Raw genomic sequence first — 7,745 nt, forward strand, 5'->3', positions numbered from 1 at the left:
ATTGTTTGTGCAATAAGAGCTGGCTTGTGACAGGATGGGTAGAGCGCGTGGAGTATTGGAGGCGCTGCTGCCAACTGATGCAAAAGATACAGCAGCTCCGGCGACAAATTAGGACGTTAAACAAGTCATAATTTTGTAATCTTAAAAATATAACAGAAGCGTATGATTTTCAAATAAGAACAGTAATAGTACTTGGAATATTAATATTCTACAAGAAAAGTAAGAATATATTAATAATGTGTTTTTACCTTCAGTTTACATCAACTTCGAAACTTAAGCAGCTTCAATATTTTTACTCGCCTAATGGAGAGACTTCGCAATCTTCTAATATTAAATCGAATACCAAAAAGGGCATTTATTCCAAAGTTGGGCGTCCGCTTTCGCCACGTTTTTTCACTGTTATCTTTTTTTTTTTTTTTTTACGGTTTTTCGTTTTCCATACGTTCTGCTCTTTCGTTACTTTAAATTAGAGTGATTAGTTACTAAGCCATGTTTCGTTACTTTAAAATAGAGTGATTAGTTACTAAGCCATGTTTCGTTACTCTAAAATAGAGTGATTAGTTACTAAGCCATGTTTCGTTACTTTAAAATAGAGTGATTAGTTACTAATTGAATAATGATTATAGAATATTTTTATTGTTATCCTCGGTAAAAGAACAATATTATTTTAGATACATTTTTTATTATTGAGTAAGTAAAAAAGTTACGAAATAAGTATAAACATTATAAATTTTATAATATTATGCTTGTTATAAGAAACACCTTTATGCACAAACTTTTTATGTTATGCTTTTTAGCATATTAATAAGGTATTTACTAAAAGGTTAAATAAAATAAATTAAAATTTATTATTAACAAAGTTTCAATTATTAACTCTGTGTTATCCTAACTAACTGCCAATAAATAACGAATAACTAACACATTGTTTATATTTTTTATATTTATATACTCTATTTTTAGCTTTTCACCTATATGCAATTCCTTATTTTATTTTTATTTAGTAACAATTTTACTTTTATTTTTTATAAATTTCACTTCCTTAAAAGTATGTTTACAAAACCTCAGCCTGTTTGTTTCTTTTATCTTTAATTTTAAAAGTTTTTAATATACATTAAAACTTTAAAATTATGTTACACTGCAATTTGATATTAGGTTCATTAATGCGTGCTCTTCACAAACTTTTAAAAGATTTTGCTCGTTATCAACGTATTGTTTATCAAATGTTAAAACTGTTACTTCATTGCCCTAGTACATTCGCCATGTTGATAACATAAATGCTCGTTTCTTTCCCACAATGGAACTGTTCGGTTACCTTGCGCCAAGTAGTTCCCTCCGCTCGACGTATAGTCCCATGTTTATAACCGCTTATATATAACAAATAAACAGATTTTTCGAAACTCTTATATATTATCAAGCACACAAACGATCAAATTATCCATATCTTTCCTGTAAATTTTAAAAACTTTGCTGGAAACAGACGCCCAACTTCGGAACTTAACCCCCAAAAAGTAATTTCATTAAATTTTTATCAATGTTTTATAAAGTTAGGCTAATTATTCAATGGCTTTCCCAAGATATAATAAGTTACTGCTTCCATATACTTTTTGTGCTAACAGGCAACTAAAAGATTTTATTTTCCTTTATAGTTGAGTTTATTTTGAGTTTAACGTCCCGTTCAGCAGCGAGGCTATATGAGACGTGGATCTACTGATTAACGTGGACTTCGAACCACATGAGTTCCCGCCGGGAATCGAACCCGGGTCTTTTTTCTTTAGGGTAACTGGAAGAGATCAGAACAGAAAATTATCAACAGCAAATGGTTTACATGGCTTAGTTTCTTGTTATACTTTCAAGAATGTTTTATTTAATCATTTTTGTCGTAGTTCATCTTTCGTACAGAGGCCCATAGCAAAGCAAAATCTTGAATTTTAAAGGGGAATAGTGTTGCCAACGAAACGAGACAAGAAATAAGGTTTTCTCGTCTCGCCCCGTAAATATCTATTTGTCTTATATGATATAAAGAAAAAAGACACTTCGGTATGAAGCCCTCATATGTGCCTGTATGCAATAAGATCAATCTCTCTTCTTTACCAATTGGGACAGGTATTGTACTATTAGATGTCGAGTGAGTCCAACATTTGTTGAGTGAGTAGCATTGACCCATGTTTCGCCAAGTCATATTTCTTTCTGGGGTTCAATATTTGCAACTTTCCTCAAAAAACGACAGCTCATAACATCTATATCCTCATTCTATAATAAAATCTTCCTTCCTGAAAATTTTTTATATCGCAACCCTATTTTTTAAAAAAGGTACTTTTCGCCGAGTTGACTTCCCAAAACAATCTTTCCGTAACGGATCAAGGGGGAAATTTAATGTGGGATAAAAGGGACCCTTTATTCTTTTCCTCGTCTTTGAAATAGCACCGACCGTTATATATAATTTCCCGTGACTGACTTCCATATGTTGAACCACTTTTGTTTTTCATTGTTTTCTCAGAATTTTCAGTCGTCATATCTATTTTGTAAGTACAGCATACGCTGAAACTATTCAAACCAACAATTACGTATTATTAATTTGGAAAGACCACTAACCAAAACACACACTACAGCACAATAAAACAATTTTTTGACAGAACATTCAACACTCAACTACGATAACAGCACGATCGTTGCCTAGAAACAGGTGAAAGAATACTCCAGTGATTGGCTAACAATCCTCCCTTTCGCATTGTTTACTACACGTATAGCTATCTGTCAGAGACCAGCTTTCGTTGCACTGACATTAGATACCATGTAACGTAAGTAATGAAAGTGCTTTTTCTGAACTACAACCAACACCAATATGTGAGTCGATTAAGAAGAAAAATATATGAGAACAAAGAATATACTCCATTTACTGTAATGATTAATGTGTATTTCGTTTTAATAAAGAGAGCACTATTATACATTTGCTACATCAACTTTGATTGACATATTAATGCATTTATATATATATATATATATATATATATATATATATATATATATATATTCCATTTAGAAAGAACATTCTTTACAAGTTATTACTCCCTTTCACTCTTTGCCATGGTGCCATCAGATACCGAATATTAATGTAGAAACGAAATCTAAGATAAGAACATCATGTGATAAAAGAAGCGAAACAAATGAACATTATTTTTTACTACAGGGTGCCTCACGTAAAAGTAGCCCAAAGTGACAATACCGAATACTAGCCGAAAGAATAAGGAAAATGTAAACATTTCTTTACCTATAGTACATATTTAAGAGATGTTGAAAGTGGTTCCCGTTAAAGTTGTGACACGTTTGTGTACGTCACAGTATATTGGTTGACACTGTCTGTAGTCTTCACAGCTACTCTGGATAGTGTGAGTAGTTCAACCAGAGTACAGGAGTTATTTGCAAGCCGCTATTCTTATAGCAATTGTTTTTGGATAGAGAAACATTGTAATGTTAGAACACTCTCCGTATTCGCCTAATTTGGCATCTTGTGACTGTTTTTTTGAAATAAAAAAATCAAATCTGAACTAAAGGAAGCGTATTTTACGTCCATTAACGAAGCTTAAAAAAGGAAGAAACGCAATAAATACCTTTAGAGAAGATGACTTATTATAAACAATGGGAGCGGCGAATGAAGAAGTGTGTTGAAGCAGAAGGGGACACTACTTTGAAGATGACACCACCAACAGGAATCAATAATGTGTTCTGAGCTATTACTTGACTCCGTTATTTATTTATTTATTTTTTTATCTTTGTCACACTTAGTACACAATGCTGATGACTGTATTGAAGAACTATAAACCTTTGTAACAGATATCTATTTTGTATCATTTATAAATAAATAGCTGCCACTATTAAAGTTCCAACCTTATAAACATGGGTTTTTGTAGTTCAATTTCAGTACCTACTATACTGCAAGGCCGAATCGCATTTCTACTTGAAATGCTACTTTACGAGATTAACTTCCGTGTCTTGCATTGATGCTTTGTGTAAACTGTGACTAGCAACATCAATATAGGAAAAGAAGAAAGAAAAAACCTTGAGGTTATAATGTTGTAATCAAATTGTCATAACTTCCGCTATGTCCATGTCATTCTGAATATGTTTAACGCGAGAGAAACTTGAAAGATAAACATTGCAAAAGATCAATCATCATTTTTGTTCAGTTGGAGTGTTGAGTTGTGTAAACGTCATATTATTATATTTCCTACACCATCGGAGGAACCAAGGTAAGTATTACTAATCCTACTGCGCAGTGGTAGACACGAAAAAATAGAGGTTAACTTTGCAAGGTCTAAAATATATTCTATTACAGGAATTTGAAAAGAGAGAAAAAAGTGAACTATGGAAAAAAAAATAGTTCTTTTGTGACGAAAACGAGACATAATAAGGGTGTTTGTTTGAAATACCTATCGGAAAACGGGTAAAGTAGGGTCGCTTTTAATTTTTTATAATATCTATTATTATTATTATTATTATTATTATTATTATTATTATTATTATTATTATTATTAGTAGTAGTAGTAGTAGTAGTAGTAGTAGTAGTAGTAGTAGAGGAGAGGGGGCAAATGTGGAAACCTAGTTAGCAGTTAATTTGTAAAAAATCAGTAAATTGTTAATTTAACCTGGAAAATTGCCTCAAAATGCCTTAGAATGTTAGAAATATGGGACCATAATTCGCAAGTGCAAAAACCATGTACGTAAAAAATAAAAAGATATTTGGCACACTTACTCGCATATTTGGATTTTTTAAAAACAGAGTAATGTGGAAACACCCTAAAATTACAGTAAATCAATGTATAAACACATAAAGTTGTTGCAAACATAGTATGTTTTTAATCACAGAAAGCATGATCTGTAGATGAAACAAAGACAAAAAAGATTTTAAATAATTACAAAGTTAAAAAACTGAAAGTTACAAAGTAAACAAATTTCAATTCAAGGTTTTGTAGTCAACAGACAAGGATGTTATGTAGGTAAGTTCTATTTGCAGAAATCACAAATATAAATCTCTGTTTTTACACCGGCATAATCAGAGTGACTCCATTCCTCACATAATTGGCATTAAGTCCATAGTTCAGCAAGCATATCTTTCGAAAGTGGATTCCCACAAAATATGCACAAGGCGTCTTTTTCGGTGGGCTCTACTACTCCAACTGGAAGATCGAGATCGGACTCTCCTGAAGATAAACCGACGGATTTGTTGGACTCGTCAGGATCCAACTCCTTATTGAACTGCAGCTTTTTTGTTGTTGTTGTTGTTGGAGGAGGAGGAGAAACATTGGGCATTTTTCTAGTTTTCTTACCAGCTGCTGGCGGCTTCTGTTTAAGTCTAGTCGTACTCTTAGGTAAGGATTCCTCGAACTGTTATACAATAAAACGTATCTAACATATACTTGTATGATTCAAATGAGTGTTATCTTCAATAAATTATTTACTAATAATGCAATGGATGTTAGGGTGAGTGAAATGTGGAAACGTTTCCACATTTTCTTCATCCTCATGTTTCAAAGTTACCCGCACTGTAGCCAAACTGGATTGTACGAGTTGAGTTAAAAACATGTTTGCTTGTGACTGATTGAGATCCACCAATAACTTTCCAATAACTCCCTTTCACAATACTCTGATTTGTATTACACTACATGTATGATACGTTAGACTCAATTATACAACACACTTATCTCCAGAAACTTCATGAAAATGTGTAAACAAAAATCAACGCACCACTATTAACTACACTGGCCGACTGCTTCATAACGTTGTGCCGTGACCAATGGGGATGAGTGTGATTGTTTACGGCAATCACCGCTAGGGTAAAGCTTTCTACAGTCAACATACATTACGTTTCCACATTACCCTCTTGTTTCTACATTTGCACCCCTACTCTAATAGTAGTAGTAGTAGTAGTAATAGTAGTAGCAGTAGCACTGGTGTACTTAGGATTTTGTTGCGGAAGGCTATGCACAACACGAGGAAGCAGGGAAGAATTGTCCACCTAAGTTTGAGAATTAAATATATTTTAATTTATGCATAAATTGAAGCTTTAATGGCAAGACCGGTGAATCATTATGATATACCCAAAAATTTAGCAGTGAATCTAACTTTTTATTCTATTCATAGAAGAAAATAAGCATCCTATTGGCCTACCTAATTTCCGGGCTACTCAAACATCCTATTTAATTCAAACATTTACCTTTCTTTATAACTAAATTATGTAAATATTCCTTTGCTATAATAACAAAAGTCCCCTTTTGTTGATATCCGTGCAAGTTGGTATCGATCACCAGTTTTGCTTATCAGTTCCTTTTAGTTTTGGTGTTACTGAAGACGGCCGACTTGAATCACACTAACAATGGTCGAAAGTATGATATCGGAAACGAAAGAAAGTAACAACTAAGAAAAGAAGCAGAAGAGTAGAATGGACGAAAGAAAGATAAAAAGAACGCAGTTCTTATATGGAATAAAATTTGATAAAAGCAGTATTATTTCTGAACAATAGCATAAGAAAATGGAAAGTCAATAAAATTCTTAAAAATGGTAACAAGATTAATCTTTATCAAGATTAATAATTATTGTTGTACGTGGTATGCGAAAAACTAACAAATTTACTTCGTTGGGGGCTTCAGCCCTATAGCCCATCCCCTAAATACGTCACTGAGTAGTAGGAAAAAATAGAACATTTCATGAGTTCCTAAAGGTATAGAAGTGAATTCAGCATGTTAATTCTTCGTTAAGAATAACTTCAGATATGTTCAACGTTTGCTACGATTCCGCTCTTAAGGAGGGCAACGATACAATTGGTTCAACAACCAACATAATTGTTAAAACTTCTCTTCACTTACAAAATGTCGAGTGTCAGGATTCTGATAAGTTGTAGGTTTAAAATTTGGTATATAAACTCTTAATTAACATAAAATGAATAGACATATGTTTTAGCGTATTCCAAAATTCAACTCCTAAAAGTGGTGTGGGACGGAGGGAAATTTAGAAAATATTCAGTTTTTTTGTTCTTCCATTCAAAGGTAACTTCGTCTCTTATCACCGTATATTATTACTGTTATGTCCAATGGGTTCTTCAAAATGTATATTCTGAACGGTATTATGTTATTTTATTAATATTTTATTAAATTTAGAGTACGCATAAATGTATATTTACTTACAATATGTTCTATGCAAGTAAATATATGGAAAAAAATGGTACAGTAAGTTCACATACTTTTACACCGCTAGTTTAAATTTATGTGTAAGTGGATATTCTAAATTTAACTCTATTATTAATATCATAAACATATTAAACTTTTAAATGTTATAAACAAATTAGGTTTGGTAAGTGTTAGAAGACACATGTCTCACCATCTATCAGAAGACACATTTGCGCATATATATTTATGTTCACAATATTTGCAAGATCCTGACCTACTTTTATAATTTAGCACGTAACATTGCCACACACGACCTTTCTTCCTACCTATTTCTAGAAATTTCATGCGTTAATTCACATGTAAGAGAAGTCCGAGCACCTTTTCAGAAATTCGAGTCAGAGAGAGGAGACAGACCGACGTCTATTACTAACGGTGGTTTGGGGTGTATTGATAGTGCTTCATCTCTGTTTCTAAATAATTTCTAGATTACTTTACAAACTAGTTCCTTTTCATCATTTGTAAATTAGTACTTTGCTACTGGAAATGGAACCTAAAATATCATATTATTAGTTAAATAAAGTAGTC

The sequence above is a fragment of the Thermobia domestica genome, chromosome 18 (genome assembly GCF_964235325.1).
Source record: "Thermobia domestica chromosome 18, izTheDome1.hap1.1, whole genome shotgun sequence".
Classification (NCBI taxonomy): Eukaryota; Metazoa; Arthropoda; class Insecta; order Zygentoma; family Lepismatidae; genus Thermobia; species Thermobia domestica.